The following is a 27,711-nucleotide window of genomic DNA, read 5'->3' on the forward strand; positions in this document are numbered from 1 at the left end:
TTGCTAGATCATATGGAAGCTCTATGTTTAGTAGGTCCAGAAATCTCCACACAGCTCTCCATAGTAGTTGGACCAGTTGGCACTCCCACCAACAGTGCAGGAGAGTTCCTTTTTCTCCACAACCTCCCCAACATTTGTTCTTGCTAGTTTTTTTAATATGTGCCATTCTCACTGGTGTGATATGGTATCTCATGGTAGTTTTGATTTGCATTTCCCTGATTACAAGTGATGTTGAACATTTTTTCATATGCCTGTTGGCCATTTGCATTTCCTCTTCAGAGAAGTTTCTTCTTTGCTCTTCTGCCCATATTTGGACTGGATTATTTTCTTTGTTTTTGTTGAGTCTCATCAGCTCTTTGTAGATTTTTGTCATCAGTCCTTTATCATTAGTGTTGTGTGCAAAGATGTTCTCCCAGTCGTGAGGTTTCTCTTTGTTTTGTTATTGTCTCTTTTGCTGTGCAGAAGCTCTTTAATTTGATGTAGTCCCAGCTGTTAATCTTTGCCTTCACTATCACTGCTTTGGGTGATGTGTCTGTAAATATGTCTTTGATGTGCATATCATGGAGTGTTTCGCCTGTATTTCCTTCTATGTATTTTATGGTTTCAGGTCTTATGTCTAGTTCTTTAATCCATTTTGAGTTGGTTTTTGTGCACGGTGTTATGTAGTAGTCAAGCTTCATTCTTTTGCATGTAACAACCTAGTTTTCCCAGCACCATTTATTGAACAAACTTTCTTGGCTCCAATGCATATTCTTTACTCCTTTGTCAAAGATTAGTTGACCATAAATCTGTGGGTTTTAAATAAATAATTCTTTAAAAAATATAATTGTAGTCTGTTTTGTTATAATTTATTAAAAGGAAGTTCATTTTGTCATTTGAAACATTCAGAAAGCATAGTAAATATAAACATTAATATTAAATATATTTAGTTTCATAAAAATTTAACATATTACTTTTATTATTTGCATTTTATTTTGAACCAATGAGAATTTCATTATGAACATATACTCCATGGCCATTGCTTTTGTTATGATCCATCCTTCTGCTTTCCTTTGATATCAGAACCCATATTTTCTTTAAGAGATATTCATTTAATGTGGCTTGTTTAAAGGTATTGTTGGCAAGAGTAACTCACTCTCTCATTGTGCTCCTTGATCTAAGGACTGGGATGTGACTTGGACTTGTCTTGTTGAGTCCATCATCCCCAGCCCACAACCTTGGACTGTCAGCTTCCATTTCCTGTGTTATGTGGAGAGGATTTTCTAAGAGGAACATTTTAGTAAAGATTATTTTGTCTCTGTGGGGAAGGCTTTAGGAGCTAGATTAGAAACCAAAACACTCACTAGCAGGCCAAAAGAGAGATGATGGTGAATTAGACTAGGATCGGGACAGAGAAGATGAGCCCAAGTCAGGTTTTGACATTCTTATGCTGGCAAAGCCAGGAGGACTTGATAATAGTGGTAGTAAGGCAAAGAAAGTCGGATGGTGGAGACTCTAGATTTGATTTTGTGCAACTGGAATTATAGAGTCACTTACCAAGTTGTGTGTATAATAGTTTTAAGTTGGATAAGTTGTTGAACTTAAAATAAATTAATTACAATATTCTAGAAGAGAATAGAAATCTACATCTGTCAGTCAGTATGAGATGCACCTGTCACTGACTTAATAGAAAATGGTGATGTAAAAAATAAAATCACCTCTAAGCTTCAAAATCAATCCAGCTTTGCCATTGTGTTAATAGAGTATGAGGTAAAACACTGCATCTATTTTATTCCTTTAAATAATTTGTCAAACATCAGTGAGAAAGTGATAATGAGAAGAGTAATCTTTATTCTCAACATAAAAGTTCAATCAAATTTACTTGGACAAACATGGAATAATTAATGTTGTATTGTGAGTCATTTGAGTAAATTCAGGAGGAAGTTGAATTACTATCATCAATATACCAAGAAGTGCCTCTCCAATTCACATATTGCCAAAACTGATTATTAAGAGAAATGAAATAAGATCAGGCTAATGCAGTTTTTTGTCACCTGCTGTTTACATCAGACTGGTGCACATAAATAATTGTCTCTCTACAGTATGTTGGTGTATTGATGATGAGAAATCAGGGAGTTTAGGGACAATTTTTCGGTAAGGGTTTACTTTTTATCCCCTTTAGGGGAAATTATTCAATTTAGTAGTAAATAGATCAGCATGCTAAGAAAACTTATGGTAAATTAGACCCTGGGATTCAATTGAATAAGCATGACATTTGTTCTTGCTTACATGTTGTAATATTGATCTTGAAGACTTGGCATCTTAAATATTTTACACATGACACCGCACTTAGAAGAGTTTGCTCAAACAGTAAAAACAGGTTCTATAGCAGATGTGTGGAGCCTCACTTCCAAAATGTTCAACTTGCCACCAGAATCATCTTAAACTTTTAGTGCCATGTCAGTCTTTTCATTTTTATAATGGTAAAGCTAAATGCGGATAGTTATTTCTTAAATTAATGTATATAATTACATAGATTTTTTGAAATTTCATAAAAGAACACAGAAAATAAGTACTGGTGCATGCCTGAAACTGAAAGAAATTGGGTGCTATCCAATTTTGTTAATTGCTACTTTTTAAAAAAAAAATTTGTGTCAGTGAGAAAACAGTTGGATTTGTGTCACCTCCTGAAGCCTTCTTTAGTTTCTAATTTTTATTTACTTCAAAAACATTACCCTACAAATCTACTGGGCCACTTCCTTGCATCTTTTTATCCAGTTAACCTCTGCCCCTTCAGTCTCTCCCTTTCGGACCCTCTTCATACTTCTCTGTGTATCTTCTGTATCATAAATGGCACATGATTGTATGTTTCATGATCTATCTTCTTATCAATACATCTTGTAGAGCTTACAGATTGTGAGTCCCTCCAAGACAAGCACATTGTTGTTGACTCTTTTATGTCTTTTTACTTGTTATCTGTTTCTCTATCAAAGGTATCTTTACCCTCAATGAAGAGTTAACTGTGTCTTTCTAGGTTCTTACTGGTCTCCAGCCTCTTTGCCCTCATCTTTCTTCACCCAAGTATATCTTTTTTTTAAAGATTTATTTTTTTATACAAGAGCTGGGGTACAGGCCAGAGGTGCAGGAGGGTGAGAGAATTCACCAGAGACAAAGTGGGGAACTGAACAGGCAGACTGACTGAAAGACACTGCTGAGGGGAGCAGTGGGAGAGGCAGGAGAGGTCTACTGCACCATGCAGGTATCTCCCTGGCTGGCCAGGAATCAAACCCGTGCAGCAGAGGCTATGGACAGCTTCACAGTGCTGCCCTCAACCCGCTGCGCCACCGGGGAGGCCGCCAAGTGTATCTTGACTGAACTATTTTGTTTACATTTTGTGCTGCCATCCTTCCCCAAGGTCTCATTCTTAGTTTCCATTTCTGCCTCAAAATCTATTATTAAATGAACCCAGTGGTTTGGGTCTGTGTAGTATGCTATTCTTTCCTATTCTTACTTCCTTTCTAATTTTATAACTAGCATGATAGTGCAGCATTCAAGCTTTGAGTCCTCTCTCTCCTAGCAGAAAACTTAGACATTTTTTATTTAAATAAAGCAATTTCTTGGTCAAAGGGAAGATTCTTAACATATCCAAACCCTTAACCTAATAGTGTGAGGGTGAAAACCCATAGACAGTGACCTGTCCTATACATTGGCGCTGTCCTTTGACCCTATATTGCACTGTTTCAGCACTACTGAAGAAGTTAAAAATATATTAGAGGCAACTTATTGATATCCACTCCTTATATTTAGGATATATACCTATATCACCATATCATATTCATGCAGTGTGGAAAATAAAGAATATAAAGAATTTAGGCTGTAAGGGCTTGTCATCCCATGGTTATTCAGTTTTAAAACTAGCCTTCCCTCACTTCCAGAAAGTCAATGCACTGTCAATAATTATATGGTATAGATTTTGTTAATCATCTAGTAGGCATATGGACATTAGTGTTTTATGTTCCCCTTCAGTAGCTCCATTAGGTAATGTGAAATGATCCCATTAATAATTATGTTCTTATTATGAGCTGTCATAACCTCCATTTAAGGAAAAGCTTTTACAATTTCCCATTTTTATACAACATCATCTTTTATCAGATAAAATATTTTGCACAGATAAAGCAAAAGAACAATGCTTCCTTCCACAAATTTGCTTTTATTGATCTGCAGCAATTCACACAATGACGTTTCATCAACTGCTAAGGCCATAAAATTTCTCAGTGGTTAAAACCATGAACTTGTTGTGAAACTTTGGGGTTGGCTCTTATTTTCATAGCTCTGTGACTTTGGGCAAATGATTAAACTGCTCTGTTTTACTTCTATTCTTTGCAGGAGCTATTAAGATCTAAAGAATTGTTGTGAGAATTAAATGCCTAACACAAGTAAGGCACTTCAGTCAGTCAGATGCATTTAGTAAATATTCAATAAAGGTTACATGACACAGTCTAGTCACCACTAATACCTACTAACCATGAGCTATCATCTTCAATATATTGTGTAATTTTGATTACTTACAGACTAGTATCCTAAACTATTAGTGTATATTTAAAAACGTATTACAGGGCCTCCATGGTGGCGCAAGGGGTTAAGACGCAACCTATGAAGCCATCCACAGCCTCTGCAGCACCAGTTCGATCCCCGGCCAGGGAGCAACCCACATGGCACAGCAGACCTCTCCTGTGCACGCCTGCTGCTCAGCAGTGTATTTCAGTCAGTCTGCCTATTCTGTTCCCTGCTCTGTCTCTGGTGAATGCTCCTACCCCCCCACACACCTCTGGCCTGTACCCCAGTTCTTCTCTGCATAAATAAATAAATCTTAAAAAAAATAAAAAAAATAAAAATGCATTACAGGATATAAAATACTCTGTCCTTTATAAACCGAACTATGTTTTCTTTCCCAAGAGATGGTATTCATTCTTCCTGACATTTTAAACTTCCTTGTAATAGAGCCTGAAATCAATTGGCCCTGAGACAAAATCCTGAGGAATTAAAGAATGGAAACTTACAGCAATTGAAAGTATTTCAAATAAGTATCTCTTAATAGAAATTTATCAAAAATTAAAATGAGTCAAAATTGGCATTTTAATTTCCAATCAGCAGTTGCTTTGACTTATCCTAGCTCTTGATAAAGGGATGAGAATAGCACTTTTCTTTTCTAATATGGGAACTATATTAAGCTGACCTAGATTTTCCCCACTCAAAATCAATGTGCTGCAAGATCTTTTTGAGTATAAATATACATATCTTCATAATTTCTTTTGTTCTCTGTGTACTTATGTACTTAAACTTATGTGACTAACTTGGTCTTTGCATTCCATAATTTAGTCCTTTTTTCAGAGTCCTTGAACGAACCTATCTCGTGATATTTAGATTTGATTAGACTGTCTTTAAAATAATCAATTCACATTTCTTTTTTGACTTCTATAGCAATATTGTGCAATATCATTAAAAAATGTCACAGACACATTAGCCTGTTAGGGTGTTATTTATGTTTTTGTGGATGTCAAGAGTGGTACAAAACCATCTAGCAAGAAAGCACTTGTACTTCCATTCAGCCACAAAGAACCAGAGCAATCAAAATTTCTCAGGTACTGTCACTTGATCACTCAAGGCTGCAAAGTTGCTAGCAGATATCGTGTGGATCTGCATCAGATCTGGTTGACTTGGGTCACATTTTAGATTTTGAGCCTGTTATATGAAGTTGGTTGGCTTCACAAACTTCTCATAACCTTATAAATATTCAATTTCCCTTTGGAATATAGTGATTCAGACATGACTTCTTAAACTAAACTGCTTGGGTTCTATTCCTGGCTCTACCAATTCTATGATCTTAAGTAAATTAAATCATCTTTGTGCTTCAATGTTCTCTTCTTTAAAATGGTGATTAAAAAGCACTGGACAAATTTAAACATGCAAGAAAATGTTATCCAAGGCTATTGCAATAGGAGAGAAAAATCAGAAAACAACCCAAACTTAACTCCACTGAAACAAAGATTGAGAGAATTGAAAAGAGCTGGGGGCTGAGATGTAGAGGGAAGAATGGGAGATCATAAGTCATCTGTCTTTGAGGTCTCTTTCTTTACTCAAAGAAAAAATATATCTTTCTAATACTTTTGTGACAACTTAGAACAAAGCTGAGGATAGGCTAATACCTTTCCTCAAAGATGGGGTTTTGGGGTCATTATTTTCCTTAATAATTACATTACATTCTAAATAATTAATTTTTAATTGAGTAATATTGGGGTACCATCCTTAGGTATTAGCACCATAGTGCACCCAGCACCACAGCACCCATAGTCCACCACTATTGTCCATTGTGTTTCCTTACCCCTTTGTTCTTTACTCTTCCCCACTTTGCCCAACCTTGGTGCTTCAGTTCTGTAGTCAGTTCTTAAGGGTTAGTTTTTTTATCTCACTCTTAGTTTAGTTATTTTATATTCCACATATGATTGGCGCACTCCCTCTGATACTTATCTTTATCTTTCTGACTTATTTCACTTAGCATTTATCTCTTCCAGCTTTATCCATGATTTTATCTATTTGATCATTGAGTCATATTCTATTGTGTATATAGACCATGTCTTCTTGATGAACTCATCTATTGTGAGAAGTTAGATTGTTTCCATAATTAAGCTATAGTAAATAGCACTGCAAAAAACATGGAAGGTGCTTGATAGATATATACTTAAGGGGATGGCTTCTAGGTCCTTAGGAAAGACAGTCTAAGGTATAAAATAGACAATAAACATTTTAAAATGTTTATACTTCAAAGGGGCAGAGAAAATAATTACAAGTTTTCTAAAGTAAATTCTGTAAAGCAGTACAGGGACCATGAGTCAAGAAGATGCATATCTAATGTTTAGTGGAGCTGAGGGAATGTTGTGGCCATCTTGGGAAGTACCTACACATTATAGTTGCTGTAGTCATTAAATGAATAAAATTACATAAAGTATGAAAAACAGCACCCCCCCACACCTCTGGCCTGTACCCCAGTTTTTGTATGCATAAACAAATTTTTTTAAAAAGTATTAAAAACAACTCCATAAGTGGGTTTTAGTCACAATAGTATAACTATGATTTAGACATGGAATTTGAAGTTAAACTCACCTGTCCATAAATTATTGCTTAGCTAAGCCAAAGACAAATTATTCAATCTATTAATTTTCAATTTTATCATACAAGAAGTGAGACTGAAAATGTCTAGTAGGAATATTGTGAAGATGAATGAGGTCTTGAATATTAAGTCTTGTATATAATTAATTGGGGGCCATGATACCAGAGGATTCTTGATGTCTTACAAGAGAAGAATTTCCCACAATGCCAATAATAAAGCAAGCAACAGAGTTCATTCAGAAACATCAAATTTGGAAGTATACTGCAGGAAGCAGCAGACAGTCCTGGAAAGAAAGAGCTTCCCTGAAGCTGTAGACTTACTGTCTCTCTATTTTTTTTTTTTTTCCTTCCAGGTATGTGTGTGGGAACTTCTGTACTAATTATGCACATCTTCTTCAACTCTTTCTCCCAATTCAGGAATACAATCAAACCCCTTCCTAGAATCTGCCTTTTAGGGTTAAAACTGACAGGGTGGATTTGGAGTGGTTTAAAAACAAAATTGAAAGATTTATCGGGTAATGAGAAGGAAAGACTAGCCCATGATACTTTCCTTTTTCCTTCTTTTTTTTTCACCTAACAGAGTGTGTGGGTAAACATAATTATTGCAAAAATCTGCCAAATTCCTGGACCTGCCTAGTCTTATCTGATTTAGTATGCTAGGTTGCTGGAGTCCAGCTCCGGTGAACAGGGTTGAGAGAAGAATCTGATTGAACTGAGGAAATTATAAAGAAATGACAGCCACAAAATAGAGTTTAAGAGAAAAGGGACCCAGGTGACTCAAGGCCTCTCATTCACGTTCAAGCTCCCAAGTGCCCTGTGCAACTCGTTTTTATTGATACAAGCAGCCCCCACCCCACCTCCCCGCCCAGGTTAGTTACTAGACAATGAAGTATTCTCTTAGCTTTTGGCCTTGTCCGGGCACAAATTCACCTCCAAATTTCTGCACTATCAGGTTATTCTGCTTCTTTTTATTCTTTTTTAAAAGATTTATTTATTTATTTATACAAGCACTGGGTACAGTCAGAAGTGTGGGAGGGTAAGAGAATTCACCAGAGCCAAAGCGGGGAACAGAACAGGCAGACTGATGAAGAAATACACTGCTGAGGAGAGCAGCAGGCGAGGCAGGAGAGGTCTTTCATGCCATGTGGGACCCTCACAGATCGAAACGGCACTGCAAAGGCTGTGGACAGCTTCGCAGCCCAGGGCTCAACCACTGCGCCACCAGTGGAGGCCCTTATTCTGTTTCTTTTTCTAATCTAGTCTGTCCCCCCAGAGGTAGTTTCACAGACAGAAGAAAGAGCATCCCAATCTGTATAGCCATGACCTTGATGTCTTCCTTGTGTCAGCACTTAGGAGTCTCCAACAACTCCCCTTCTTTGCTATTTAATGTAGTTTTTTTTTTTTTTTTTAAGATTTATTTATTTATTTATACAAGCCCTGGGTACAGTCAGAAGCGCGGCAGGTGAGAGAATTCACCAGAGCCAGAGCGGGGAGCAGAGCAGGCAGAAGGACCGAAGTACACTGCTGAGGGGAGCAGCGGGTGGCAGGAGAGGTCTGCGTGCCATGTGGGACCCTCCTCTGGTGGCCGGGGAGCGGCCGGGGATTGAACAGGTGCTGCAGAGGCTGCAGGCAGCTTCGCAGCCCAGCGCTCAACCGCTGCGCCACCAGGGAGGCCCTATTTAATGTAGTCTTGACAGTGAAAATGGTGGCAGCATTTAGTTGTTTTTGTTTTTACGTGCTTTTTAAAAAGATTTATTTATTTATTTTATACAAGAACTGGGGTACAGGCCAGATGCATGGGAGGGTGAGAGGATTCACCAGAGACAGAGAGGGAAACAGAACAGGCAGACTGACGAAATACACTGCTGAAAGGAGCAGTAGGCAAGACAGGAGAGATCTGCTGGGCCATATGGGACCCTCCCCAGCTGGTGGGGATTGAATTGGTGCTGAAGAGGCTGCGGGACAGCTTCACAGCACGACGCTCAACCATCTGCACCACCAGGGGAGAGACCCTTTACGTGTTTTTTTGTTTGCTTTCGTAGAAGAATATATAAAGGAACAGATGTAAAAATAAGGATTAGTACAATTAATATTAAGATAATTTGGGGGCCTCCCTGGTGGCACAGGTGGTTGAGTGCAGTGCTGTGAAGCTGTCCACAGCCTCTGCAGCATGGGTTTGATCCCCGCCAGACTACAAGAATCCCACATGGCAAGGCAGACCTCTCTTGCCTCACCCTCTTCTCCCCTCACCATTGTATTTCACTCAGTCTGCCTGTTCTGTCCACCACTCTGTCTCTGGTGAATTCTCTCACCCTCCTGTGCATCTGGCCTGTACTCTGGTTCTTGTATAAATAAATAAATCTTAAAAAAAAAATTGAAAAAAGATAATTTTGAAAGATTTTCCATATTTTAATAGATTTAAATTGGTTAATCTCCCTATTATTGAGTTTATAATATTTTTTTACTATAGATAAGCATTTAACAAATGTAGTTTGTATATTTTGTTGTGTTGTATTAGTTTAGATGTTTTTGCATTTTTTTGTAAATGTAGTTTGATATGTTTGTAAGTAACATTAGTATGATTATATACAAATGGAGTCACACAGATTGAAGTGTAATATTAATTACAAGGCAAAGACAGTTGGGCTTGTATAATTTTTAGTTGATTTTTTAGCCATTTTGTTGTCTGTTCTAGACTTGTAATTTTAATTTTTTTTTATTTAGCTGTATTTGAATGATTTAGAGTTTACTGGAATTTTATACTAATTTTGTACAAAATGAGTAGTCTGCATAGCCTGATGTAAAACAACACCTGTCCTAACAGTAGTGGTTAATAAACAAGTATTAGGTAGATTAATAAAAAACAAGAAAAATTAGAAAGACATTAATATTATGTAAATTGTTTATATATATGTGACTTAGTAGAAAAGACAAAAGTATCTTTTATACCAGAAGATTTTTTTAAATAAACACATTTAAACAGAGTAAAGTATTAATACTGAACATTATAAATTTAAGCCATGTATGTTTTGAATTATATCATTAGATTTGAGCTAGTTTTTGTTTATTAAAAATGTTGGATCGGGCCTGCCCAGTGGCGCAGTGGTTGAGTGCTGGGTTGCGAAGCTGCCTGCAGCCTCTATAGCGCAGGTTCGATCCCTGGCTGCCGGAGAGGGTCCCACATGGCATGACAGACCTCTCCTGCCACCCGCTGCTCCCCTCAGCAGTGTGCTTCATCAGTCTGCCTGTTCTACTCCCCACTCTAGCTCTGGTGAATTCTCTCACCCTCCCATGCTTCTGACTGTCCCCAGTGCTTGTATAAATAAATAAATAAATAAATAAATCTTCAAAAATAAATAAATAAATAAATGTTGGATCATGATTTCAAAATTTGTTTTTATTAGACTTTATATAGATGCTGCTTATAATTAGTCCTCTAGAGGTTAAAAAAAAGACAGACAGATTTTTTGATATTTATTTAAAATATTGGCCATGTATACTAATTTTAAGAGATAGTTATTTTATCAATATTTTTGAAAACACTGAGAAACCTGTCACTGATTTAATTTTAGTTTTTTAAGAACTCTTTTAGATTATCCATATCCCATATCCTAAATTGGTATTTTTTAAGAGTCACTCTTTGGCTTAAAAGTAGTTGTGTATAGAGAATATACATTAGATTTTTAAGACCAAAAAAAAAAATTAATCATAAAAGAGGCTTTATAAAACATCTCAAACAATCTAGTTTTTGAGATGGCTTAGATTTTAGTTTAAGTTTGATAATTTTATTTAACAAGTTTTTTAATATTCTTTTTTAAGTTTTTTTTAAAGATTTATTTATTTATGTATACAAGAGCTGGGATACAGGTTAGAGGTGTGCAGAGTGGGAGAGGGTGAGAAGATTCACCAGAGATAGTGTGGGGAGCAGAACAGGCAGATCAACTGAAATACACTGATGAAGGGAGCAGTGGGTGAGACAGGAGAGACCTGCTGTGTCATGCAGGTTGCTCCCTGGCCAGCTGGAGATTGAACTTGTGCTGCAGAGGCTGTGGATAGCTTCAAAGTTTGCATCTTAACCCCTTATGCCACGAGGGAGGCCCTTTTTAAATACACTTTTATATTGAGAAGGTTTTTAATGAGATAGAAGCTAAAATGCTTACATAGAATAAGTGTCTAATCTTAATCATTACTAAAGAACTAGGGCTCAAGACCACAACAGTTAAAGCAGTTTTTACTAACTTTTTTAGATAAGAAAATATTTTTGAGTTTATATTTTTAAGAAATGATTCTTTGGCTTTAAGTTGTTACCATTTTATCTCACTGAAAGAAGCAATTTTTGGGAGGGCCTCCAAGGTGGCACAGGCAGGTGAGTGCCACACTGTGAAGCTGTCCACAGCCTCTACAGTGCAGGATCGATCCCGGCCAGCCAGCGAGAATCCCACAAGGCGAAGCAGACCTCGCCTGTCTCACCTGCTGCTCCCCTCAGCAGTGTATTTCTTCAGTCTGCCTGTTCTGTCCCCCGCTCTGTCTCCAGTGAATCCTCTCACCCTCCCACGCATCTGGGCTGTACCCTGGTTCTTGTATAAAAATAAATAAATAAATCTTTTTTTTTTAAAAAAGAACAAGCATATTTTTAAGACAATAAAGAACACTGTTATCTGCGGATAGGAGAAGAGGTAGATGTTTACAGTCTACCCATTTTTAAAATTTTACCAAAATCTGAGATTTAGAATTTAGCTCACAAAGGCTGTATTTTTACTTTATATTTTTACTGGGTTAATTAATTTTAACAAGAAACTCAACCTTTTACAGGCCCAATAAGCAAAAGAAGTTGTGTATAGAGAATATACATTAGATTAAAGAAGTTGTGTATAGAGAACTATTTAATGTATTTGCTATTAGTACTAGTACAAAAACTATTGGATTGGGTAAAAACTTTTACCCAATCCATAAGCATTTTGTAGGAGACACAGGGAAATAGATTTTTTTTTTTTACCTCTAGAACAGATCAGAATAACATTTCAAGGTGGACAAAATGAGAGTCAACCCCCCACAGCAGGAAGGCAGTAAAGACGTGCCAATGATCTCCACACTGGAGAAAAAGTCCAGGCAGCTGCACACTGAGACCAGGAGCAGCCCCCACCAGCCTGCTGCAGTGGGTTAATACTGTTTTAATAAAAAACTTTTAGTCTCATATAGTCATATTATAGCCATTTCCTATGACCTTAACAATTGTGAATGAACTTTGAATACCATTTTTAGAAATACCCTTCTTTATTTTTCTTAAAAAGAACGAATGGCAAAACTCTAGTGTCAGGGACCCTGGCCGCCTCCTCAAATAATTAGCAAGAAAAACTTGAAGCATTTCTCCCTCCAATTGTTTTTCATGAAACATTTTTCTGAGTGTCTCAAAATCTACTGGAGACAGTAGTCTTGCTGTGGGGTCTCAGCCACACCCATAATGAAATAAACACATACTGTGGTGGTGGCTCAGGAGGGCGAATGAGATTATTAATCATGTTTTTTTAACATTTTATTTTATATATTTTTATATGATTTTTCATTTTTGTGCAATGTATGCATTTTCATCTTGGTTATATTAATCATGTTTTTAAAGAAAAAATAGACAGACTCAACTGAAAATTTCACAGACTCTGGGTTTGTGGACCTTATACCAAGCTGATAACGAAGGAAGAAAGGAGATAGGTCAGACTAAAGTGAAAATGTAGCAAACTCTGGGTCTACAGGTCTTTTACTAGGCTATTAAACATTTTCGTTTTGTCTCATTGTTACCCTGAAAGTTCCAAAGGCTTCCCTTACTTCCAGAAAGGTCTCACCAATGGCTGTTCAATCTGTGGTTTTTCTTTTTTTCTTTTGTCTTCTCCCCATGCATTTCCCCCACTTAGGTGGGAGGATCTTATCTTCCCTCAGGTCCCTGTTTGGGCGCCATTTTCTGGAGTCCAGCTCCGGTGAATAGGGTTGACGGAGTTTCACAGACACAAGACAAACATCTCCAACTGTATAGCCACGACCTTGATGTCTTCCTTGTCTCAGTGCTGCATGCCTTAGGGGTCTCCCACACTGGGTGATTGTGCCATGCTGCAATCCTCAGTGGTGGACATTTCCTTTCTTGTCCCCAACAACTTCCCGTTTTATATCTAAATCTTCCACAGTAAGAATGAAACACTTTTTGAGGCATTTAACAAGCACAGTATTTTGAGACTTTTTCTGTTTAATTATTTTCATTTTAATTTCAATTAAGTGATATATCCTCAAGATACAACTTATAAAGTTGCAAAAGGGCACACGACAAAAAGCTTCCCATTTACAGTTTCTTTCCATGAAAGACAAACACCGCTCACAGTTTCTATTTGATATGAGCAGCAAGGGGCACTAAAACTGTCCAAGAACACTGCCCAACTAGTTTACCTGTCACTATCTGAATCTTCATGTGTGCACACTAGTGCAAGACTACTCAAGCTGGAAAACAAAGAGTTTCTGAGGTCAAAAATGGCCTTCACCTAACCCGAATCAGTGCCCAGTGTTTTTCAGTATTAAACAAAAGCTGCTAAAATGGTGTCTTCCCAGCACTGAGGACACAGAGCTCCCCTCCCAAACAATAGACCACATGTCCAAGATGGTGTCTTCCTACCTCTGTCTACCTGGACCATGCAGCAGCCAGACTCTAGGCCAGGTTCCAACTCAAAGACAACAGAAGATACAACAGGAGAGGCTCCCAGAGCTGCTGGGATGCCCCAGTGCAGCACCAGACAAGTGACACTCAAGACAGCAGCTGTAGCAGATGAATGTGACCTGACAAATGGTCACATTCACAGCTCAGTGAGGTGCCTGGCTCCAGGGTTTCACCTTTTCTACCAGCAAAAGAAACAGCAGCAAAACTGGGAATAGTTTCAGTTGCTCAGCTAATTGCAAAGCCTTCTAACTTTTCCTCTCTGAGGTTGGCTGCTGGAAGCCTCCACCTTCAGGTGCCCCAACAGCCTTCTGGAAGACTAGCATGGGTGGGGCTGGAATCTGCTGACCCCAAATGCTTGAAGATTCAAAAACCTTGAATCCCCAAACTGACTGGCCCCTTCTGCAGTCACTTATATTTCTTATGGGTCTCCCCACCCCAAAATGCAATATTTTGTAGCCTTCTCAGAGTATACCAAGTCTTCTACAGCGTTTCCCCTTAATCAAGGGTATGTGATTCCACACATCTCAGTTCTTCCCTTCCCAAAGTCGCCTTCTGAACAGTAGTTCATCAGTTCACAGATATCTCCACCCATTTCTGTGCTATTCTTTAATATCCTAGTGGTGAGAAAAAGAGTGAGAGAGAAGCTGAAAAATCTATTTGAGGAAATAATTGAACATAATTTTCAAGCTAGAATAAGGAAATGAAAATAGATACACAGGAAACTAAAAGACATCAAACTATGATAAGCAAAGGAAATTTTCAGCAGGATACCTAGTAATAAAACTTCTAAAAGTTCAAGACAGAGAAAAAAAAATAATGAAGCTGATGAGGGGGAAGAAACAGATAACCTATAAAGGGAAAGAGAATAGGTTTATATTGCGGTCTCTGGAGAGACGCTACATCCAAGAGGAGAATGGAGTGACATAGTAAACATACTCCAAGACAAAAAATACCAGCCAAGCATACTATTGTGTGAGTAGCTCTTCTTGTTATGTGAGGGAAGAGTAAGAAACTTCTCAGACAAACAAAATCTTTGGGACTTCATAGCTACTAAACCCCCTTCCAGAAATATTTCAAGGAGCTCCAGGATTTAAAACAAAGATGCCCCAGATGAATGAATCAAGAAAGTGTAGGATATATATTCCATTGTGGTATCAAATGGAATTCTACTGAGCAATCATAAAAGATAATCTCATGTCATTTGCAGCAACATAGATGGAGCTGGAAGGGATTTTGCTAAGCAAAATAAGAGAAGGAACAAGGAAAATTATCAGATGGTTTCACTTATAGGTGGAATATAGGAAAACTGAATTAAGAGTGAGGAAAAAGACAAAACTTGAAGGCAGACCATAGATCTGAGGCATACAGGAGGGAGGGGTTGGGAGAAGGGTGAAAACAGGGGAGGGGCGAGCACAAGGTACTATGGTGATGGTCAAGGTGCTGTGGTGGTGGGAAAATAATGGAAACTACACCTGGGGGGGAGAAATCAAATAGTGTACAAAAATGAACAGCAATGTGAAAAAATAAAAAAATAAAAAATAAATAAAAATGGAAAAGTTAAAAAAAAATAAAAAGGGCCTCCCTGGTGGCACAGGGAGTTGAGACACAACCTGTGAAGTTGTCCACAGCCTCTGCAGCATGAGTTTGATCCCCGGCCAGGGAGCAACCCACATGGCACAGCAGACCTTTCCTGTCTCACCCGCTGCTCCCCTCAGCAGTATATTTCGGTCTGCTTGTTCTGTTCCCCACTCTGTCTCTGTTGAATCCTCTCACCCCCCACACCTCTGGCCTGTACCCCAGTTCTTGTATGCATAAATAAGTAAATGTTTAAATTAAATAAATAAATAAATAAATAAATAAATAAATAAATAAATGAAAAGAAAGAACTTATGAAATAATTAAACACAAAACTATGAACAAAATTGCAGGAAAACAGTTCCACATATCAATGATCATTCTAAACAAATGGTCAACTCACAAATAAAACACAAAGAGTAGTATATTTGACTAGGAAACGAAAATCCAGCCTTCTTCTGCTGCCTCCAGGAAACATCCTTAGTCCCAAGGATAAACATATATCGAAAGAAAGGTGGAAAACAATTCTATAAGCAAATGGCACCAAAAGAAAGGCAGGGACAACTATACTTACACTAGATCAATTATATTTCTAGTTTAAAAAGGTGACAAGAGGGCCTCCCTGGTTGTGCAGTAGATTGAGCACAGTGCTGTGAAGCTGTCTGCAGCCTCTGCAGTGCCAGTTTGATTCCTGGCTAGCCAGGGAGTAACCCACATGGTGCAGCAGACCTCTCCTGTTTTGCCTGCTGTTCCCCTTAGCAGTGTGCTTCAGTCCTTCTGCCTATTCTGCTCCCTGCTCTGTCTCTGGTGAATTCTCTCACCCTCCCACGCCTCTGGCCTGTACCCCAGTACTTGTATAAATAAATAAATCTTTAAAAATAAAATAAATAAATAAAAATAAAAAAAGGTGACAAGAGACAGGGATGGATACTATATAATCTTCAGGGGACAATACTCCAGGAAGACATGACACTCATCAATATGTACTCACCAAATGAAGAAACACAACATATATTAGACAATTATTTTACAATTTGAAAACAGACATTGGATAAAAACACCTATGTGGAAGGAAATTTCAAAATCCCACTCTCATCAATGGATATATCGACAAGACAGAAAATAAACAGGAAAGCATGCCCTAGGGAAAGGTCTAGACCACATCAACCTAACAGATATTTATAGGGAACTGCACTCCCCAAAAACCAAATACACATCTTTCACAAGTGCACTTGTAGAATTCTATATGTCAGAAGACAAATAAAAACAAGTATTTGAGACTGAAACAATTCCAAGTATCATATCTGAACATATGGATATCCAATTAGAGATTAACTACGAAAAGTAAACAAGGTGATCCACCAATACATGGACATTGAACACTACACTACTAAAAGACAACTGGATTAATGAGGAAATCAGTCAAAGAAGAAATAAAAAAAGAAATCCTTGAGACAAATAATAATGAGGACACAGGCTTCCAGAACATAAGGGACACAACAAAAGCAGTATTAAAAGGGAAGTATATAGCAATACAGGCCTACATCAAGATATAAGAAAGAACCCAAATTAACAATCTAAACTTTTATCTGTAGGAACTAGAAAAAGAAGAATGAAAGAACTCAAAATCCAGTAAAGGAAAGAAATAATAAAAATTAAAGCAAAAAAAATGAGAAATAAAAGTAAAAATAATAATTAAAACATAAAAATCCAGAAGATTGATGTAACCAAAATCTTTTTTTTTAAATAAGCAAAATAGAAAAACTTCTAGCTAGGCTCACAAAGTAAAAGAGGGAGAAAACTCAAATGAATAAGATCATAAATGAATGAGGACAAATTACAACAGACAAAGTAAAAATCCAGAAGATAATTGGAGATTACTATGGGTATTTATAACCAAACAAATTCTACAATATAGATGAGCTAGACAAATTCTTAAAATTATGCAATCACCCAAGGCTTAATAATGAATAAATGGAAAATTTGAACAAACCAATTACAAGCAAAGACATTGAAAAAGTAATCAAGACCCCACCAAAATAAAAGCCCAGCATGAAATATTTTCATAATAAAGTTCTACCAAAATTTCAAAGATGAACTAGTACCTATTCTGCTCAAATTCTTTCCAAAATATTGAGAAAGAAGGAATATTTCCAAATACATTTTATGAAGCCAACATCATACTCATAGCAAAATGAGCAAAGAGAACGACAAAAAGAAAATCACAGGCCAATCTCCCTAATGAATATAGATTCTAAAATCCTTGCAATCCAAATACAATAATGTATTAAATGGATTATACACCATGACCAAGTGGAATTTATTCCAGAAACAAAGATGATTCACTCTGTGAAAATCAGATAATGTTATCGACCACATCAACAAAAAGGAAAATAAAAACCACATGATCATATCAATAGATACCAGGGAAAGCATCTGATAAAGTTCAACATCCATTTGATGAAAATTCTTCAAAAACTTGGGATAAAAGAAACATCTTTTTAAAAAATGCAACAAACACACAGCTAACATCATTCTTAATGGTGGAAAAACTGAACACCTTTTTAATAAGATCTGGTACAAGACAAGGATGGCCACTCTCACCACTATTAAGCACATTACCAGAAAACCTAGCTATAATAATTAGACAACAGAAAAATATAAAATGAATCCAAATTTAGAAAAAAATGATAGCATCGCTATTTGCAGATGTTACAACATATATTGTGAACCCTAGATATCGATGAGAAAACTAAAACAATAAAACAGTTTGGTAAAATTGCAGATTACAAAATCAATATACAAAAATCAGTTGCTTTCCTATAAGCAAATAATCAGCCTGTAGAGGAAGTAAATAACAAAACTATCCAGTTTTTAATTGTAGTAAACACACACACACACACACACACACACACCCCTATAAATAAACTTAACAAAGTAAGTGAAGGAATACTGCAAGAGAAATCATGAAATAATATTAAAAGAAACAGAAGGCACAAAAATGGAAAAACATTCATTCCCTGCTCATGTTTTGGAATAAACAAAATTATCAAAATGGCTATCCTATCAAAGGAAATCCTACCAGATTCAATGTAATTCCTTTAAAAATCTCATTGGTGTTCTTCAAATAAATGGAACAAATATTGCTGAAATGGCCCCAAATAGCCAAAGCTCTCCTAACTACAATGGCAAAGAACTGAATATTATACTTCCAGACTTCAAACTACACTACAAAGCCATAATCATTAAAATAGCATGGTAGTGGAACAACAACAATGACATAATCCACAGAGGACAATGGAGCAGAATGGAAAGGTAAGAAATAAAACCACACATATATGGACAATTCATTTATGACAAGGGTGCAAAGACTATACAGTGAAAAAGGAATTTCTCTTCAAAAAATGGTGGTGCAGTGGCCTCCCCTGTAGCGCAGCGGTTGAACGCTGGGTTGCGAAGCTGCCCGCAGTCTCTGTGGTGCCGGTTCGATCCCCGGCTGCTCCCCGGGCCCTGGAGGAGGGTCCCACATGGCGCGCAGACCTCTCCTGCCACACGCTGCTCCCCTCAGCAGTGTACTTCGGTCCTTCTGCCTGCTCTGCTCCCCGCTCTGGCTCTGGTGAATTCTCTCACCCTCCCGCGCTTCTGACTGTATCCAGTGCATGTATAAACAAAACAAACAAACAAATAAATAAATAAAACATGCCTCTATTAAAAAAAAAGTGGTGGTGCAAAAGAATAAAGCTAGACTACTATCTCACACTGTACACAAAATTTAAATCAAAATGGGTAATAGATTTGGTTGTAATACCTGTAAATATAAAATATATAGACATAAAACACTCGATGACATAAACTTCAGAATTGTCTAGAATCATCTTTGAGGACTTGTCTTACAAGCAAGGAAAACAAATGGGAAAATAAACAACTGGGACTACATAAAACTACAAAGTTGTACACCAAAAGAGACAGTAACTAATATGCAGAGACACCCTACTGAAGAGGAAAAAATATTTGCACACCCTACATCTGCAAGGGGCTTATGTCAAGATCTACAAAGAGCTCATACAACACAACAAAAACAAATCAAGCAACCTAATCAAAAAATGGGCAGTAGAGGTAAATATACACTTCTCCAACAAAGAAATGCAAATGTCCAAGAGACATGTGAAAAGAAAATGTTCAACATTGCTTATTAATAAAGAAATGCAGGGGCTTCCCCTAGTGGCGCAGGTGGTTGAGCGCAGCACTGTGAAGCTGTCCACAGCCTCTGCAGTGCTGGTTTGATCCCTGCCAGCAGGCAAGAATCCCACATGGTGCGGCAGACCTCTACTGTCACTCCCTCTGCTCCCCTCAGCAGTGTATTTCATCAGTCTGCCTATTCTGTTCCCTGCTCTTTCTCTGGTGAATCCTCTCACCCTCCCACAGATCTGGACTGTACTCCCGTTCTTGTATAAATAAATAAATAAATCTTAAAAAAAATAAAGAAATGCAAATCAAAACCGTGATGAAATACCACCTCATACCTGTGGGAATGGTCCATATTAAATAAATAAATAACAAAATAAATAAAAATATATTTAAATATATAAATGTGCAAATTATTTATTTAAATAAATATATACACACTGATATATATGTGTATATATATATATATACACTGATACATACTTGTGTGTGTGTGTATATATATATATATACATGTATGTGTGTATACACACACACACAAGAAAACAATTTGCTAGCATCCACATACAAAGGATGTTGAGGAAAACAAACCCTAGTGCACTGCTCATAGAATGTAAACTGACCCAGCCCCTATGGAAGGCTGTGTAGAGTTTTCTCTATACAGTAGAAATGTATCTGCCATATGACCAGCTATTCCACATCCAGGATTCTATCTTTATATGTAGGACTCTTACAGTAGCCAAGATATTGAATCAACTGAAATACCCTAAAACAGATGAATGGTTCAAGAAAATACACACACACACACACACACACTCAATGGGATACTGTTTAACGATCGAAAAGATACATCAATACCATTTATTGAAAAGATACATCATGCCATTTATGGCAACATGGATAGAGATGGAAGGTATTATAGTTAGCAAAATAAATGAGAAGTAGAAAGATAAATGCTGGATACTTGCCCTTATTATTGGAATAAAGAGAAACCAAACAAAAAAGTCAAAGGTAAACCTTGAGAGCTGAACATAGATATGAGACATACAGGAGGGGAGAGGAATGAAAATGGAGTGTTGAAAACAAGACAGGGAAGAGCCCACTGGACTCTGATAAGCCTACCAGAAGGGGGATGTCGTGGGGTGGGAGCAAATGGGAGAGGGGTGTGTAAATGAGGATTACTAGAGCTTTGGTGGTGAGTGTAGTCAAGTAACATACAATTGTAGATGTGTAAACCTATACATGTAGTGCAATGTAAATCAACATTACCTCATTAAATATAACTTTAAAAAGGAAACATGGAAAATTTAAGTAGTTTTCTAATATCAGTTAAAAATTGCTTACATGGGATACTAATTTAGTGTAATTCCAGATTTAGATGTTAATAAAAATTAAGAAGTGTTGGTAATTATTAGATTCAGAGAGTAAACACTGGAAAAGGACTAAGATGGCTCACAGGTTTCTAATTTATATAAATGGCGGCAGTATTAACTGAGATACACACATCTGATGAAGAATCAGGCAGTTGTATGTGTATTCATACTTTTCTCTATGCCCAGGAAAACTTGGTCATTAATGGTGGTAGGGATAATGTAGTTATAAAATATGATTACTATATTTGATTTTTAGATGAAATATTGTATTCCAAACTGAAAAAAATATATTTATACTCTGCTTTCCTGGAATATAATAATTTCATAGTACAAAGCACATTTATATTCATAAAGAAGTAGATTATTGTCTTCTTTTTATTCAAAATTTGATGTTCTTGACATTCATGCCTCTTGTTCTGCTTATGTTTTTTTCTGATGAAAATATAAAAACTGAAGAACTGTAAGAAAGCTGTAGCTTACATGTATTGTTGTTGTGCACCCATTCTTTCTGGAAACTGTTTCCATTTATACCTCCTGGCACCTTGAATGTGTTTACACTTTCTGATCTCAGCTTTTATGTCCATTTTTGAAAACTGGGTTGTTTTTTTTTTAAGTGGGAAATTTCTTTTTTTTTAAATTTATTTATTTAGTTATACAAGCACTGGGTACAGTCAGAAGCATGGGAGAGTGAGAGAATTCACTAGAGCCAGAGCAGGGAACAGAAGAGGCAGACTGACAAAATACCCTGCTGAGGGGAGCAGCGGGTGTGGCAGGAGAGGTCTGTCACGCCATGTGGGACCCTCACCGGCAACCGAGGATCGAACCAGCACTGCAGAGGCTGGGGCAGCTTTTTTTTTTTTTTTTTTCCCATTGAGTTGTATGAGTTCTTTGTAGATCTTGGATACTACTTCTCTGTCCCGTGTATATGTTCAAATGTTTTTCCCATGCCATAAGGTGACTTTTTTTCTTTGACTATGCATACATTTTTACTTTAATGAAGTTCCATTAGTTTATTCTTGCCTTTGTCCTTTGCTTCTGGAGTCAATACCCAAAGACACCCCTCAAGTCAATGCACTGTAGTAGTTTACCTATGATATTATATATATATATATATATATATATATATATATATAATGGCTTCAGATCTTACAACAAAGTCTTTAATCCATTTTGATTAATTTTTTATGTAAGGTATAAAATAGTAGTCCAGGATTCCCAACACACTATATGACGAAGAGACTTTCCTTTCTGTAATTCTTACTCTTGACTCCTTTGTCCTAGATTTACTGTCCATATAAGTGTAGGATTATTTATGGGCTCTATCAGATTTTATTTCATTTGTCTGTGTGTCTACTTTTTTCCAATGCCATTAATTTTAATGACTATAGATTTTTAGTATAGCTTGAAGTCTGAGATAACTTCTTTCCTACTATTGCGGCTCCATATACACTTCTGTAATTTTAGTTGTATTACTAAGAAAAATATTATTGAGACTTTGGTATTTAATCTGTACATTACTTTGTATAGCACAGAAATAATTTTATCAATGATAATTCTCCCATCACATGCTCAAGGAATATCTCTCCATTCCTTATATCTTCTATTTCTTTCAACAATCTCTTAAATTTTTCATTGTGCAGGTCTTTCACTTCTAAAACACACTGAGAACAGTCTCATGTTTAAATAAGTCAAGTTTATTACACATTGCACTCTGGGAGAACACACACCATTTTGAACCATTGGGGTCTCAGTAACATAATTAGAATCTATTTTAACATTTGGGCTTTGGTGGTTTTGGAGAGGAAGTGGTCCCTTGTTCTTGATTGAATGTTTTTGAAGATTTGTTATTTATAAATTAACATAAAAATAAATATGTTTTGACTATTTCAAGAAATAAGACCAATATTTGGAAAAATATTTTCCAGATATATAAAGTGTCTTATATTTAGTGAGATTTATTGAGAACCCATCACAAATGTGATTTATTTATGCTGTTAATTAAAAAAATATTTCCATCAGTGTGTCTGTATGGTTTTATGGTTCTGCAAATGAATTTAGATGGTTCTAAGAACTTGTTCACTTTCCTGAGGGAAATATTATAATGAAAGGTGGAAGATTTATATGATCAGAAGAGAAACCAGAGTATTAGAGAGAAACATATCAATGTTGTTGCCTCAGGAATATTTGAGCACTTTACATTGTGACTAAGAATTAAAATTTTTTTCATTAATGGCTTAAGTAGAAAATACAAAAAAGTTTATTTTAATAAGAAGACAAATCAAAATTGTAACAAAGCCCTCGTATATCATGTTAACAAGTTTCATAGTCTTTTTCTTTCTTGGTACCTCTAATTCACATTCTCTCTATGGATAACTGTTGGCATTTATAGTTGAGAGAATACATTAATCTATACAGGGGATACAGACTGTAATGGAAGTAAGTTAGGCACAGGACAGAGACTAGTTAAGGTCTTCTAGCAGGACAGGGGTAGGGAAGGACCTTTACCATGTCAGTTCCACAGCATGGGTAATGGAATAATTTTGTTTCCAAATTATTTTAATTTCTTTGTTCTAATAATGGATGAAGTTGATAGCCTTGGAAAGGAAAGCTATCACACTTCAGTGTGGTTATAGAAAGTAAAAATTGGGTAACAATCAACTATTCTTTGTATGATGGTGCCATCCTTTTGTATCCTCATTTTAGAATAAGATTTGTGAATGGGAATCTTGCTATTAATTCATTCATTATTCCAACATTTATTGTTCACCCTTTTTCATGTCTGGTACTGGGCTGGGTGTTAAGGATCAATAACTAATAATGCTCATTCTATATTCAAGAATTTCTGCAATAGTGCAAAGGAAAGGGGAAGGCAGACAAAATTTAAGAGAGCATGATAAAACCATTGTCAAGTGTAATAAAAGACGAGGCGATTAATACAACTTAGAGAAGCACACTACCTAGTAATGTGGGGTGTGGTGAGCATAGTAGGCTTATTGGAATAATTGATGTCTGAAATTAATTTGTGGAGAGGTTAGTCAAGGAAGAAATAGATGGAAACATGATAGTATTATCAAAATCATGGAAGAAACTATTTGCCTTATGCAGAACTCTGAGCATTTTCATAAGGAAGTATTTTCCTGATTGTTTTTGCTTCAAATCATGTTACTGGGATTACTCAACAATGCAACTCCCACTGTGTCTGGTAAATTGAGACAGCATATCATTTTGTAACTAAAATATAAATGTCTAAATATTCAAAGCAAAAGTATGATCACTGATCAGGGCTACATCTTTTAGAAGTTTATGTTTCCATTATCACTTGCTTGAGATATTTATATCTATATCTATATTATCTACATTTACATCACCTATCTATACATAGTTATAGGTGCATCTCTTAATTAGAAATTAAGGGATTATACCTATTTAATTGCTCGCTTGCCATTTCTTTAAATAAACAAAATATGAAAAAAAAGCCAGCAATTCTACTCCTTGGTATGTATCCAAATAATGCAAAAAAACACTAGTATCAAAGGATATATGCACTCCTATTCATTACTGTATTATTTATTATAGCCACATTGTAGAAACAACCTGAGTTCCCAATTACAGATGAATGAGTGGATTAAAATTTTGTGGTACATATCACAAAAATCTGCAAAGAGCTGATGAGACTCAACAACAACAAAGAAAATAATCCAGTCAAAAAATGGGCAGAAGAGCTTAAAAGAAACTTCTCTGAAGAGGAAATGCAAATGGCCAACAGGCATATGAAAAAATGTTCAACATCACTTGTCATCAGGGAAATGCAAATCAAAACTACCATGAGATACCATATCACACCAGTGAGAATGGCACATATTAAAAAAACTAGCAACAACAAATGTTGGCGAGGGTGTGGAGAAAAAGGAACTCTTCTGCACTGTTGGTGGGAGTGCAAACTGGTCCAACCACTGTGGAAAGCTGTGTGGAGATTTCTGGACCTACTAAACATAGAGCTTCCATATGATCCAGGTATTTACCCAAAGGACACAGAAACATCAATTCCAAAGAATACCTGCACCCCTATGTTTATAGCAGCACTGTTTACAATAGCTAAGCTTTGGAAACAACCCAAATGCCCAAAAATAGATGACTGGATCAAGAAGATGTGGTACATATATACCATGGAATATTACTCAGCATTCAAAAAAGATAAACACATGCAATTTGCTGCAACATGGATGGCGCTGGAAGGGATCATGCTCAGCGAAATAAGCCAAAAAGAAAAAGAAAAATACCGGATGGTCTCACTCATAGCAGGAATCTAGAAAATTTAAATAAGGGACCAGGAAAATGAATAACTATAAGAAAGTGAAAATCAAAATCAACAAAAAACTATGAACCAGAGACACTTTTAGGGGGGCGGGGGCGGGAGGGGAGGGATTGGGGTCAGAATGGGGGGCTGCAATTGTATCGGGAATATAACAATAAAATTTATAAAAAATAAATAAATAAATAAAAATAAAATTGCTCTTTAAAATTCAAAAAAAATAAATAAATAAATAAAATTTTGTGGTACATATTGAATGCTACTCATCTATAAAATAAGATCAAATGTTATCATTTGTGATAACATGGATGGAGGGTATTATGCTAAATGAAATAAGTCAGAAGTAGAATTACAATTACAGGATAATTCACTTATATGTAGGAGAGAAACAAAAAAAGGGACTGACAAATCTAAACCAAAACAAAGCCTAGAAGTTGACTTCCAAGTGGAGGTTACTGGAGGTAGATGGTGGAGTGGGAACAAAGTGATGAGGGGGCCCAATGGCCTGTGATAAAGGTCACAGGTATTTTGGTATTAGGTGTGGTGATATGCATCTGATCATTTATTAACCTATTCCTCTAAGTCATGTACAATATTGTAAACCAATGTTACCACAATAAAAATAAATTATTAAACTAAAGGGTGCATGCATGTTAACTGACAGTCTTCAGAATTTTAGCCAATCTGTCCATTTATTCATTAAACATAAAGTTAATAAATTGCTTGAAAAGTCCATTTCTTGATAAACCCCTCCTCATTGCAATATCCTCTTTAAATTTAAATTATAGTTCTCAACATGGCTATGATATTATATTTTTCTTTCAATCTCTTGTTTCATTAAGATGCAAGGTTCTTTTTATTTTTCTTTCTTGGTGTTCATCTTTCTTGCCTGGGTATAAAGGTCTACTCTCACAGAAACAAAATAGGTGAATATGTTTGGGTATGCATTTAACAATAAATTAATAATTGATAATGCTTCCACTTAGAACTATAAATATGCTTCAGGAATCATACAGTAATAAAACAACTATAGCATCTGCCAGGTGACATTGACAGTTGATCATATTTGATTAAATTGACTCTTCAGAGCTGAACTGGTATTTCACTAGTGACAGAAATATCCAAAATTAGGTCTGACAAGATATTTTCGTATTTCCCAAATTAAATGTAGTTTCAAATTATTCCTCTTTATATTTCTTTCTGCTTCCAGAAAAAGACAAAAAATATAATAAACTATTTTTAACGCTCTCTACAAGCATTTTGAAATCATTTTTCATAATAATAATTAAAAAAAAAATGTCCTGGAAGCAATGATTAGTTCTCTTCAAAAGAAAGGAAATTTCCTGTGATGACCTACATATGTTTCCCAAATAGATGTTCAAATGTGAAAATGGGTAGGTTGTATAAAATTTGGGGCCATGAATTTCTATTTTGGTCAGTATTACTCTGTGTGTGTGTGTGTGTGTGTGTGTTTGATCAAGTAAAAGTCGAGTCTCAGAATAACTCAGGATATAAGACTGAACATAGCACTCTATAATACCCATTTTCTTGAGATTGCTTTGATGATGTAATTGGTCCAAAGAACATTGCATGTCTTTTCCTGCCTGATTTATAGAAGTAAATCCAAGTTCTTCAGCCTGGGTTAAAGGCCTACTGAATGAACAATTTTATTAGTTTTAAGTCCCTATTATTCCTACTATCAAGTATATAGAAATTATACATGAAAACTCTGTTAACTATTTTACACCTTTAATTTTGAAATAGTCTCCTTCAGCAACTAAATTTCTATAGTTTTCATGCATTAAAATGTAGCTGACTCATTAAATCTTCTGTATGAAGTAGAAACATGCATTTAAAAAAATGCATCATACATCATTAAACTCTTGCTATGCTCCAAATACAAAAGATGAATATGACAGCCCAAGTTAAGGTATTTAATATGTCTTTAATCAAATAAGTAGTTGTGATATCATATGGTCAAAACTACAGTAAAGAACTACACAGATTCCTTTGCAGTTCCAAGTAGGGTGTTGTATATTTAAGATACAAAGTTAAGAATCAAGGCAAATTCTGTTGTTTAAAATAATGATGGGTGCCTTGAAATAGTTAGGGGATGGTGTTGTGAAGAATCCAGGCTTGAAGCATGCTGGAGTCTTCAAAAACTGACAAGTTTGACTTGGTTTGAGATACAAGGATGGAATGTGGGCAACAATAAATGAGAGGGACCATAATATAAAGCATGGTGATGGCATACTTAGAATTGTTCTTGAATTACAGTGGTCACTCAAATACTTATTAAAAGAATGGATGAATGAATCATTCTGTCTACAATTAATATATGGAATTAAGTTTAATTGTTTAATACGATTTACTAATTTGAATCTTCCCTATTGAAGAAAAGTTATGTATTTACTCTGTTTTCAGTA

General features: G+C 36.1%; 1 protein-coding gene across 12 annotated transcripts in view; it reads left to right on the forward strand.

Annotated features, from left to right (window-relative positions):
- The window catches only part of RGS7 (regulator of G protein signaling 7), a gene marked incomplete at both ends in the record, with an annotated part of 489,391 nt that overhangs the window by 293,621 nt on the left and 168,059 nt on the right, over positions 1–27,711 (forward strand). The window lies entirely within an intron of this gene.

The sequence above is a fragment of the Talpa europaea genome (assembly GCF_964194135.1).
Source record: "Talpa europaea genome assembly, chromosome: 14".
In the NCBI taxonomy this organism is placed as follows: Eukaryota; Metazoa; Chordata; class Mammalia; order Eulipotyphla; family Talpidae; genus Talpa; species Talpa europaea.